The following is a 14124-nucleotide window of genomic DNA, read 5'->3' as shown; positions in this document are numbered from 1 at the left end:
AAACTTACACTTTTATTAATAATTGAAAGACTTTTGACTTTACATTGTCTAATTTATATTACTGGTATACAATAAAATAAATTAATAATAAACAGATTTATAATGCTGTAATAAAATACAATTCTCATGAATATTTTTATTTTATATTTGTAAAAGACCCCTAAGTCGCACGAAATTTCAAAATAAAATACCCGTGACAGTAACCAGCGAAGCGATACGTTCCCGTTCTATGTAGCCGTGCCTTGGCTGGCACGGAAGAAGACTAAACTTCATATAACTTAAATAACTATAAAATGAGTTGGTGGACAAATAATGAACATGATGCTATTGGAGCCTGGACAGATTTTATTGAAATTAGCTACCTATTTGTTTTAAGACTAGTATATTAATGTTAAATAAGGCTTTAATATGACTGAATACGAATTGTATTAAACTTTCATTAGTTCGGTGATAATTAGATCTAACTGATAAAATAATAACTGTCTGACTGACTGATATATCAACCCATAGCACAAACTACTGAGACTGACACCAAGAAAATTTGCATACGGGCTCCTTTCACACTGTAGGATAGCACTAAGGAAAGTGTTTTGACAATTTAACTTCTAAGGTACTGTAGGTAGTAAAGGGGATGAAAGTTTGTAGAAAAGTCGAAAGTTCGTAAAAAATGAGCTATCGAAATTGGTGTGTTAACAATTCTCAAATAAAGAGAGAAATACAGAAAAATAACAATGTTTTATTTTTAAATTGAAGCAAGTACTGATAATATTTTAAGATGGTTCATTATTACGAAACAGAAGCTTGCTATCAGAAGCTGTCAGGTCGGATCGCGTTAAATACGATTTATTTCTAGTATAGAAGTTGATACCCACTGTTACTTATTAGTATTAGTATAGGCGCGATATTTTTTTCCTTGAAATAGATTGTCTTTGGTAATATTTTTGCTACTCTCTGGGCTGTATTAGTTCCTCGTGGTCCAGTGATAGAATTCTTGACTGCGGTAGTATGTGTAAATTAAATTTCACAATGGCTGTTTTGCTGTAGATATGGACCCTAATAGAATATTATTATGTTTTTTATTAGAACTACCAACTATGTACGATAATGTACAATTATGTTATGTATAGATGCCAATACACATACTATAAATTATAAAATATGACTAAAATATTAACATACAAACTGTAAACAGAAAAAAAATAATTCATATTAATTCGCAAAATGAAATTTAAAAAGCAAAAACATACTTTATTTTTATATATATTATTGATACACTTTTTAACGCATTTTATATCTAATTTGGACTAAAACATACTTCATAAGTTAATGTTATCTTTATTGTATTATCTTTTGTTTGGTAATGTACATATTCGTACACAAAGGCTTTAGACTTGATTAACATTCCTGTCCCTTAGAAACGACAAAGTCCGAAATTCGAAATTACACGTCGACCGCGGAAATAAGCCGACTTCAAAGGAATGTCGACCTCCGCCCAGTACTTTTATCACATGAAGAAATATATCGTTTTTATATTTTAATCATTTTCACAAGCACATGTAAGACAAACGAAAACAAAATATACGAAACGACATTGTATATTATTTTTCATTATTTTCAAGTACTTATAACTATTCACAATAATATAATACTTAATAATATAATATGTAATATCTACAATACGTTTAAAACTGATTCAATTATAAATTAATTGTAAAAATACTTTACTTTTGATTATATCACAGTGCCATAAGCGCAATAAAAGATGTAACTGATGTAACTGTATGTTGATTAAATAATTAAATACAGACAATATACATCAAAAACGTCAAATTGTAAATAGTCTATTTTTTTATTTATTATTTATTTTTTTTTCAAAAGGCCACTCGGTGTTAAGTCATCACCAACCATGGACATTGATACTGTAAGAGGTATTAATAATTCCTTCTTGGCCTCGTCAAGTACCTGATAAAATTTCATACGTCAACACCCAATTGGATCGTAACACATCATTATTCCGTTATCCTATCCATAGTTATCCTGCACAATCAAGACAGCATAATAGACATTACCATAATCATCTCTACGACTCTGTATTGATAATGGTTATAGGTTATAATCGAACGAAGCATAAAGTATATATTTCTTTTGGTATTATTGTAAATATTCGCTTTTTAAGCAAATCTTAATCCATTCTTCATATAATATTTGAAAATATGAAAGAAAAATATGACAGTAAAATCGTTTTAATGTCGTAGTTTTTCTTTTCTCGTAAAAAATATCCGCGAGTCATAAACGGGCGCAACGTTGCCAACTGCTAAAATATTTTAACCCTAAAGTCTTACCTGAATTCTCCTGAATCTAGAATTTTAAATTGTATTTAAGAAATTTTAGAGGAATTTAAGTTTAACCATTCAACCAGTTTTTTATTTTATACAACCATTGATATCTAATAATTTAAACATTTGATGTCTACAATTCAAATAGGCATTATTATAAAAATTATACATAAATAATTAAATTAATGAATTAATAATAATTTTGAACCATTTTTGTCACATATTGAATTCAAGTCGGGTTTTGTTAGTTAAGAAATAAAGCTAATGAACCATCAACCAACTAAGGCCAAATTTTGCTCAGAAACATACAGATATATATCCCATTTAAGATTAACGGATGTAGATCTAAGCCACATTAAATGTTTAAATTATCATGATAATAAAGTGTTACTTTGATATAATACTACGATGTAAAACTACAAAAATATAAAATTATATGATGGTAGTATCGACACGTCTGTAGATTATTTCGCAAAACGAGTAAGTAAAGTAAAATTCTGCTATTGTCTTGCTTCTGGACAAAGGTCTCCTCTGTTAAGGGTTACATTAAGAGCTTATTACAGCACCAGATCCGTATGTGGCTGAACTCCGATACATACAAGTATTCTTATCATGATTTCCTTTGCCACCGAGATTAAATATAAACGCAAATTAAGCTCATGAAATTAAGTGGTCAGCTTGCCCGAATTGGACCTGCGATTTTTAGAAATTTTAAAATTATTTAGAAATTATTTAAAATCAACGTATTATATATACAGTTCATATGAGGGCTTGTTAAATATCCTAATGTTCGCATGTACCATGGTAAAGTACCATGCTTCGCTTTAAACTCCGAGTGCAATGAGCCCAATATATGTAACATAAGGAAACCAACATAGATGTTCGATCGAGCGCACCAAGTCGCAATTACAGGTACAAGAGACATAATATCTTACTTCCAAAGGTTGGTGGCGCATTAGCGATGTAAGCGATGGTTAACACTTCTTTCAATACCAAAGTCGTGACCACTAACCATCAGGTGTTCCATTTGCATGTCCACCTATTCTTTAAAAAATTAAAGTGGTTTTCACGTTCCAAGTCTGTCAGTTGAGTATTTAAAGTTTTAAATTTTTTATCGTTCTTAATATCTTCATACCTAATCTTAGGGGTGATTATAATCGGATTATAATACGGTACCTGAAAGAATTTCATGTACAACAGCAAATAATGAATTTGCTGTAATTGAGAGATAGCTGAGAGAAAGCAATTTAAATTATGTAATAAATTATAAAAACTCTAAAATAAAAGATTGTTAAAATCTTCTTTTTTTTAAATATCTAATCTAATACGACAAGTACATTATGAGAACATACTTCTATTACATAAATTAGTTTCTTTTTCTCAATAAGAAGAAAGATCATAACATATGTATATATACATTTCATTTACCCATATCATACGTAGCATTTCCTTTACATTAAAAAAAATTGAAGTAACAGAAATAAATATGCAAAGTACCCTCGGACTTTATAATTATTTGCATTTTTTTCTTATGCTATTTATCACAAGATTTTAATATTTACATCTGAGTATTGAGTAACACAATAGTAAGTAACGTTCAATAGGTAATTGAGCCTAAGCAGCTACCTTCAACAGCACCAACTAGCTTAGACTGGGCCCAGGACGAGTCTTCGATCCTTTTATTATTATTATTTTTTATAGAATAAGACGGCGGACGAGCATATGGGCCACCTGATGGTAAGTGGTCACCAAATGCCCTTAGACATCGGCATTGTAAGAAATTTCAACCATCGCTTACATAGCCAATGCGCCACCAACCTTGGGAAGTAAGATTTTATGTCCCTTATGCATGTAATTACACTGGCTCACTCACCCTTCAAACCGGAACACAACAACATCAAGTACTGCTATTTTGCGGTAGACTATCTGATGAGTGGGTGGTACCTACCCAGACGAACTTGCACAAAGCCCTACCACCAGTAGTATTTATACGTCTTCACCGGTTAGCACTTGCTAAAAGAACCAGAGAATGTCGTCCACACTTATATAAATGATGATAGCACTTACAGAGAACACAGATTACAGTTTTTTATGTGAGCGCGTAAAATATCGGCCAGTCAGTTCGGATATCGATGACAAGAGAATAGTTCACCACATTCGGCGCTGTAATCGCGCGTCTAACCAATAGAAACTTTCCTATTCGGTTGCCTTTATTATGAATGAAGAAAGTACACAAACTCTTTTCCAAAGAAATAAATAAATTTTGTTTCTAAAGATTGTGTTGTCTTATCAATTGAAACAAAAAATATTATTATAATTATTAGTACTTATAACTTCTCTGCGAGCAATCGTGTCGGCGATGCTTCGCAGGGAATCGGCGTGGAGCCTCCTTCTGTGAGACCGTCATGGTCCAGAAGGAGACGGCGGAGCGGGAACGGGAAAGGGCCGATCCTGCTCGGCGGAGATGATGACGGCGTCGTCTCGGCCCTCCTATAGCCCAGATGCCCAAGGCTTAAAAGATAGGGCGTAACCCTGGGACCGTGGATGCGTGAGGTGGGGGCCTCGCGTGTCTTATTTCAGACGGCCCTGTGGAAGACGGCAGCCGAGATGGCCTAGCTCTGCCGTACGCGAGGAGTGCGGGGGGCGAGATTTACCCCTTGAGGAGAGCTCCGCCGAGCCACGAGCGGAGCAAAGTACTGGAGAGGCCGCGGATGCGTTAAATCAACACGATCCCGCAGCCTCTCTGATCCCACATAACCCTGTTCCACCCCCATGGGACCCGGGTACCTTTCTGAAGGTTTCTACTGCGAGAAAAAAAAGAAAAGTAGTACTTATAATTATAGACGAGAATTAAATAGTTTATTCCGGTTCGGAACACCTCTGTCACGTAATAAATGACCGCGGGACGAGACGTTGTGTTGAATGGACCTATAACACGTTTCGCCGAAAACACAGGGTTGAGTTTGGTATCGCCCAATGAAGAAAGGTTAACGAAGCATATTCTGCTCTTAATAAGCATGTGTTATCAATTAATACTTCCGGTCCTGCATATACGGCTAGTTCGGGTACATCTTGATGATTATTTATAAGTATAGATTAAAACTTCTGTTTAACAATTTAATTAGTAATTTCATAATCAAATAAATAGTTGATTCATATTTGTTTATACTTGGAACATTTTATTATATATTATTCTATTTATTAATGGCGCCTTCTGCTTGTCAGCTTCCGGCGCAATTAATAAATAGTGCTTATTGTTTATTTATATTTTCTCAAATTATGTCGATTAATCAATGCTATAATAATTTTGTTTTATTATGTATAATGTAAGGATTAAGCTACTAGAATCTTATTTTACTGATCTGGCTAGGTTATCTGCTGCTTATCAACTTCCGGTGTAATATATTAATCTTTAATATTTAATGTTACATAATCCTGTATTATTAAATAATAGTTGTCCGTAAATAATCATTAGAATAATTAAGATAAACAATGTTTAATATTATCTTTTAAGTTTGTAAATTTAGTATTAAATTAGGTCAAGATGTTTTTGTATAAATACCGCCAGTTTAAATATATCGGGCATTGGTATTGTAACCGTTGTAACGAGCATTACAAGTGTTTTCTTATATAACGTATCGTCATTTTCGCCGCCACCCTGGTAATCCACCTTCTATACTTCAGAAGTGGGATAATGTCTGGCCCATATATCGACGGACTTGGTACGAAGAAACGGAGACGCTGCGAGAACGCTGTACTCGACAGCGACGAATCGTCAAGTTTTTTTTTCTTCATCCGATGACGAAGAGATCTTGGAGAAACACAGGCGATATAAGAAGCGGCGTGTCACCCAAACCGATGCGGAGATTATTCCAACGTTCCGACCGGATGAAAAATCTAGCAACGTCAAGGGATGGTTGCATAAGATCGACCAATTGGGCGACGTGTACGGATGGGACAACAAAGATCGACAGTTCATCATGCAGATACGTCTTCGAGGGTCGAGACTGGTATGACGATCTGGATGACTATGACCTCACATGGATGGAGTGGAAGGACGCTTTAGGGACCGCGTTCCCACGTTCTACTGACTTTGTGGATCTACTTGAATCTATGCTTGCTAGAAAGAAAACGAATACGGAAACTATGACAAAATATTTCCACGAGAAGGTTTCCTTATTAAAAAAATGCAATATCATTGACGAGTCTGCAATTTCGTGCATAATTCGCGGTCTACCCATGGAAATAAGAGCCAACGCGAAAGCTTTCCAATGCAGTACACCACAGCAACTATACTACGGGTATTTGTCGTCATTGGAAAACTACAGACAAATTGAAGCCAGCCATCCGCGACCGACTACCACGTGGCGAAGAGCGGGCGCCGTTGCTACAATTGCAAGAGGGAGTGACTTTCAACCGAAGAAATGTTACGCCTGTCGAAGAGAAGGTCATGAAGCAAAGGACTGCAAGGTGCCACGCTGCGAAGTGTGCCATCGCTCGGGTCACACGTCTGCCAGCTGCTGGCATGCGGCCAGCTCTTCACACCAAAAAGTAAGTGATGTTTTATTTACAACATACAACATATACATAGATTTGTATAAAAAGGTAGTAGCAATTAATGGTTGTAGTCTCATCGCATACATAGATACGGGCAGCAAATTAAATATTCTCACTATGGCATATGCTGATAAGCTAAAATTAAAAATTCAGCCGTCCGTTGTTACAATGAGAGGTTTTGGAGGTGCACATTCGACCTCTTTGGGAACATCCCACGTGGATGTTCACATAGACAATGTTGTTCTAAGTGGATTCGTAGAATTAACCAATTACGATATAGCTGATATAGATTTAATAATCGGACAATCAATGATAAATCAACCTAATATCAGTTTAATTATATAACAAAATTCTGTTAAATTTATTGGTAGTAGTCATACTTTTAATAGTACTCTTAGTGATATAAAACTATGTGATACAGACTTTATAACAAAATTTCCAGTGTATTTGAGACACAGTTGTATAATACCACAACAAAGTGCTGCTTTGGTGCAAGTTTATCTCGATACTAATAGTAATGAAACATATCTTGTGAGTTCTGTATATGTTGAGTTAGGCTGTATGTCCTATGTAATTTTAGGGGGACTTGTAAGGTCAAAAGATTGCTTTTTAAAAATAATTAATATTGGAAACGAAGTTATTGAATGGGAACCGAATAGACTAATAGCACGCGCGGAAATTGTTACTGATAAACATGACAGTTTGCAAAGTTATGAGATTTATAGAACAAAACTTGTGCAGAACAAATATTGTATTGAGAAAAATAAACTGTTATACAAAATATTTATCCATTCTTTCTATCAATTATCCGATAAAAAAAAATCGAACTACTTTAGGATAGAGGTTGTATAAATTACATTAAATAAAAGCCGGGTGCTGTGTAATAAAAAAAAAAAAAAAGAGATATAGGATAAATTGAAGCTGTGTGATGTAGAACAAATAAAAGCTGTGTGATGTAGGATAAATTAAAGCTGTGTGATGTAGAACAAATAAAAGCTGTGTGATGTAGGACAAATAAAAGCTGTGTGATGTAGGACAAATAAAAGCTGTGTGATGTAGGACAAATAAAAGCTGTGTGATGTAGGATAAATTGAAGCTGTGTGATGTAGATCAAATAAAAGCTGTGTGATATAAGATAAATAAAAACTGTGTGAAGGAGGACCAATAAAAGTTGTGTTATCTAGGATAAATAAAAGTTGTATACTTAAATTAGATAATACAAGATTTAATTACGGCTTAGACATGTCAACTTCAGGTGCCGTACAGCAGCGACAAACCAGGCGCCGATAGCAGCGCTGTTCGCCGTGGGACACGGCATACACAGGATGGCCGAATGTTATCAATTAATACTTCCGGTCCTGCATATACGGCTAGTTCGGGTACATCTTGATGATTATTTATAAGTATAGATTAAAACTTCTGTTTAACAATTTAATTAGTAATTTCATAATCAAATAAATAGTTGATTCATATTTGTTTATACTTGGAACATTTTATTATATATTATTCTATTTATTAATGGCGCCTTCTGCTTGTCAGCTTCCGGCGCAATTAATAAATAGTGCTTATTGTTTATTTATATTTTCTCAAATTATGTCGATTAATCAATGCTATAATAATTTTGTTTTATTATGTATAATGTAAGGATTAAGCTACTAGAATCTTATTTTACTGATCTGGCTAGGTTATCTGCTGCTTATCAACTTCCGGTGTAATATATTAATCTTTAATATTTAATGTTACATAATCCTGTATTATTAAATAATAGTTGTCCGTAAATAATCATTAGAATAATTAAGATAAACAATGTTTAATATTATCTTTTAAGTTTGTAAATTTAGTATTAAATTAGGGCAAGATGTTTTTGTATAAATACCGCCAGTTTAAATATATCGGGCATTGGTATTGTAACCGTTGTAACGAGCATTACAAGTGTTTTCTTATATAACGTATCGTCATTTTCGCCGCCACCCTGGTACTAAATACTGGTTACTGGCTACTAAAAAAATAATTGCAAGTTATGACGATAAAATTGCGGAAATGGAAAGAGAGAAAAATGCACTAAAAAATGTAACATCTGATTTGCAACAACGAATACATACTATGGAGCAGTATAATCGATCAAATAACATTGAAATACAAATGATTCCTGAGCATAAAAATGAAAATTTAATTAGTGCAGTAATGCAACTGAGTAAAGCAATATCATGTGATCTAAAGGAGTCTGATTTACACCACTGTACTAGAGTTGCAAAATTGAACAACAGCGACAAAAGACCCAGATCTGTGATTGTAAAGCTATCCACACCACGAATGAGAGACACGATGCTAGCATGTGTCATCAATTACAATAAATCGCATCCTGACGATAAACTTAACACAAGTCACATAGGTATTGCAGCAGATAAGCAGCCAATATATGTTATGGAACACTTGACACCGGCTATTAAGTCTTTACATGCAGCAGCTCGAATAAAATCTAAAGAAAAAAAAATACAGATTTGTGTGGGTTAGACAGGGCAAGGTATTTATGAGAAAGACAGAACATTCAGAATGTATTTATGTAAAAAATCATACTGTTTTGAATAATATCCAATAAATTGCTTTGCTCTCTAAACTCATAGATCATTTTAGTGTTTCATGTTATAAAATTCAACGGTCTTAATATATACTACCAGAACGTCCGAGGTCTCCGTACTAAAACTCATGACTTCATCTGCAATTTATCGTGTACAAATTATGATGTTATTATATTAACAGAAACGTGGCTTAATAATAAAATAGAGAACCATGAAGTATTCGACAACCGTTATACAGTATACAGAAGAGATCGTGATAGTTTACCTTTACATTGTAAAAAAGATGGTGGTGGAGTTTTAGTGGCGGTCTCAAATAAACTGAAATCAATGCGACTCAGTTTTTGTGAAAGTCAGTGTGAAGATCTTTGGATAAATATTGAACGAGAAAATTGTCACGATGAGTGTAACTCAATTGCATTATGTGCAGTTTATTTGCCTCCTCCCGTCAGCCGTAATATGCTATCTAATTTTATCAATAATTTTAATAGTAGAATTGCAGAGAATAGACAAAATGTTATGCTCGTGGGTGATTTTAATTTAAGTAATATCAATTGGTTCGCTACTGATGATAATGTTATTTCTAATAGTTCCTTAGGAAATTTGCTAGTTGATTTTGCATCTCTCAATAATTTAGTTCAACATAATAACATTAGTAATAACAATAATAAAATATTAGACTTAATATTCAGTAATCATAATAACATAAAAATTAGTAAGTCTATTTTGCCAATAGTGCCTCCAGATCACCACCATCCCCCCTTAGATATATTAGTTTCTTATTCATCAAGAACTTCTAGAACTTAAAAAGTAACTTAAAAAGTAAAGTTAAACTTAAAAAGTAATGTTATTGGTGATAAGAAGAACTATTTTAAAGCTGACTACGTAAGTATAATTTCAGAATTAAATAATATCAATTGGTTAAGCGAATTTTGTAATTGTAAGTCAATAAACCTAATGATCGATAAATTTTATAAAATTTTGAACAAATTGATCGAAAAATATGTACCAAAAAAGAAACAAAAAGGTAAACAATATCCTCCATGGTTCACTAAGGAAATGATAAATTTATATAAAGAGAAACAAGTTTTTTTAAATAAATACAAAATATATAAAAACCCACTTGATGAAATTTCATTACGTCTTTTGAGCAAACGTTGTGCAGATTTATCGAAAATTTGCTACAATAATTACATTAAAATTGTTGAAGAAAATATTAGTAGAAATCCTAAATATTTTTGGTCATACCTTAAGGGCAAACAAGATAATAGTACCGCACTCCCAGGCATAATGACTTACAAACAAAAAGTAATGAAATCGGGATCAGAAATTTGTAACGAATTTGCCTTGTATTTTGCTTCTGTTTACACACAATCTCAAAGTTCATATACATTACCATCTTATAGTAATCAATGTAAACATGACTTTGGAGCGTTCACTAATTTTGTAATATCGCGAAGACAGATTTATCAATACTTAAAAAGACTTGATACAACTAAAGGGACAGGTTATGATAATATCCCTCCTATATTTATTTCTAAATGTGCATGGGTACTAAGTTTCCCTTTATATTTATTATACAACGAATCACTTCGCTCAGGTGTTTTTCCCGATAAGTGGAAAATAGCTAGGATCGTACCAGTATATAAGTCCAAGGGTAGTGAGTGCATTGAGAATTATAGACCGATTTCCATACTTTCCACTTTTGCCAAAGTATTTGAAGCAATAGTTTACCCATATCTAGAATGTCATGTAAAGCAAATGAATAATAATAACCAGCATGGCTTTATAAAGGGTCGATCTACAACATCAAATCTTGTTTCGTACAGTGAATTCATTGTGCCAGCTATTGATAACCACAAGCAAGTTGACGCAATTTATACCGATTTAACCAAGGCTTTCGACAAAGTTTCGCACGATATTTTACTCTTAAATCTAAGCAAGTACGGATTCAATGGTAATATGCTTGAGTGGTTCAAATCATATTTATACAATAGACAACAATTTGTTGTCTTAAAAGGTTTTAGCTCGAGTCTATATAAAGCCTGCTCCGGGGTTCCTCAAGGGTCACACTTAGGACCTTGGCTCTTTAATATCTTCATTAATGATATTTGCGATACGGTACATTATAGTAGAGTATTTTTATTTGCGGACGATTTAAAATTAACAAAAGTAATAAACAACTTAGCTGACTCAGAGCTCTTACAGGCGGATATTAATGCTATATATAATTGGTGTAAAAATAATAAAATGGAATTAAACGTCAGTAAATGCAAGCATATAAAATTTACGCGGAAGCTCAATATAATCAAAACAATATATAGCATTGATAACATCAAGTTGGAGGAAGTTTTTGAAATAAGTGATTTGGGTGTCATTTTTGATGACAAGCTTACTTTTGTCCCGCACTTCAATAAAATAATTACGAAAAGTTCCAAAACGTTAGGATTTTTAATTAGAAATGGTAAACACTTCACGAATAACACGAAAAAAATAATCTATAACGCTTACGTGCGTAGTGTACTGGAGTACGGTAGTGTTGTGTGGAATCCTTGTTACAATGTACATCGTCTGCGTATAGAGAGAATACAGAAGCGATTTGTATATCATCTATCCAGAAACAAAAAAACCTCATACAATAAATCTAATAAAAATTACAGCAATCTCTTGAAAGACTTTAATATGGATAGTCTCTCTGTACGCAGACAATTATTAGATCTCTCTTTCCTATTTAAGATAATTCGTAACGAGATCGACTGTACTTACTTACTTGAAAAGATATACTATCGTATTCCAAGGCGCAATGTTCGTAGTTTTCTGGGCACTTTTGATGTCAGAATATCAAAAACGAAATTAGGATGTAATGCACCAATGCCTAGATCATCACGGTTGTACAATGGTTTTTGTCAAGATCTAGATATTTTTAATGACTCTGCCATGATTTATCGTAAACGGGCGCTAGAATTGTTGAGAGATGCAAATAAATAATAAATAAATAAATAAATAATAAATAATGTTATCTTAATTTTATTTTGTATTAATTAGTATATTTTTAGTAATTTTTTTGTAACGTAAACTTTGCATGAATTTAATGAATTATTTAATTTTAATTTGTACCTATATCAATTTCAAACTATTTGTGTTATTAATTTTAATTTTATTAAGTGCATGTTTATTTTTTTATGATCTTTAATTTGTACCAATTTGGACTTTTTTTTTTTATTTTTTTAATCTTTCTACTCATGTTGCTATAATTATGTGTTAATGTATTTTTAAAACAAATATTGTAATTGTTGTGGCTACTTTAAAAAGCTTCACATGTTAGCTATTTTCACTAAATTGTTTTACATTTGTCATTAAAACATGTAGTAGCTACTAGTGGTCCTTAAAATAAATAAATAAAATAAATAAAATAAAATATACATGTTAAATTTCAATGGGGTTCGATATTAAGCCCTAAGCCTAATCTTAGATATAATTCACGTATTCTAACCACTGGGCCAATTTGGCTCTTCGCAAAATGTCTACTTGTGGACAATAAACATGTACATAAGCGTATATGATTCAGTTGTACTGAATCATAATGAATGTTGAAATAATTTTATTGCTACGGTCACATCAAATGAGCTCATTTATATAGGCATTAGACATCGTTTACACATTATGTGCACGATGCCTTAACCGTTAACGCTTAATTCGCCTTTTAGTCAAAATTTATTAGGTTTAACATTGAAATTGGACTTTAAGCGGCTTAAGCGTACAACTTATGACGCTAACTAATGCTGTTACCGTAATACTATGTTTATAAAACGCTTACCAGCCATTATATTAGATTGCGGCAATGTAGAAAATAGGGTTTTTAATACAATATTACATGTTTGTAAAACTTACAAATACATTTTCAATATAAACTATTATAAAATTCGATTTTAATTATAGAAACTCAAAAATTTATGTGTTACGTTTCGGAAGAGAAAACTAGCCAACATGATGCTCCAGTGCGGGTTGATGGTGTATATTTAGTAGAATTTCATTCGGCACATGCAATTTAAGGTGCAAGTTAAGCACATAAAACTCTGTAACCTGGTTTATTTAATCTACGCGTTCTGTTCAATAGCCATCAGACTCTCAAGAGTATTTTAAGATAAACCTATTTAATAATAATAATATCCTGGGACATTTTTCACACACGGCCATCTGATCCCAAATTAAGCTTGTATAAAGCTTGTGCTATGGAAACCAGACAACTGATATACTACATATACTACTTTTCTTTTTGTAAATACATACTTATATAGATAATTACACCCAGACTCAGGACAAACAGACATGTTCATGCACACAAATGTCTGTCCTGGGTGGGAATCGAACCCACAACCTTCGGCGTGAAAGGCAAGTGTTCTACCAACCACGCCAACCGGCTCAATTTATATCAAGAGAACATGCAATCATAAATAACTTGTACTTGTATGCAAGAGTTAAAACTTAGTCACATAATTCAAGACTTAGCGTTCCTAGTGCAAGTTACAACACAGCTACCCCGCAATTGCGGACAACCTCGTCGCGTTATAGTTTTTGTTAAATGTAAGTCGCTGAGATTACTGTCTTCTCTCTGTAATTAATGTTTCGTGTGTCTCCTCCAACTTTAAGTTTGA

This window comes from Nymphalis io, chromosome 17 (genome assembly GCF_905147045.1).
Source record: "Nymphalis io chromosome 17, ilAglIoxx1.1, whole genome shotgun sequence".
Classification (NCBI taxonomy): Eukaryota; Metazoa; Arthropoda; class Insecta; order Lepidoptera; family Nymphalidae; genus Nymphalis; species Nymphalis io.
The sequence above is the reverse complement of the archived record's forward strand: the minus strand, read 5'-3'. Positions refer to the sequence as shown.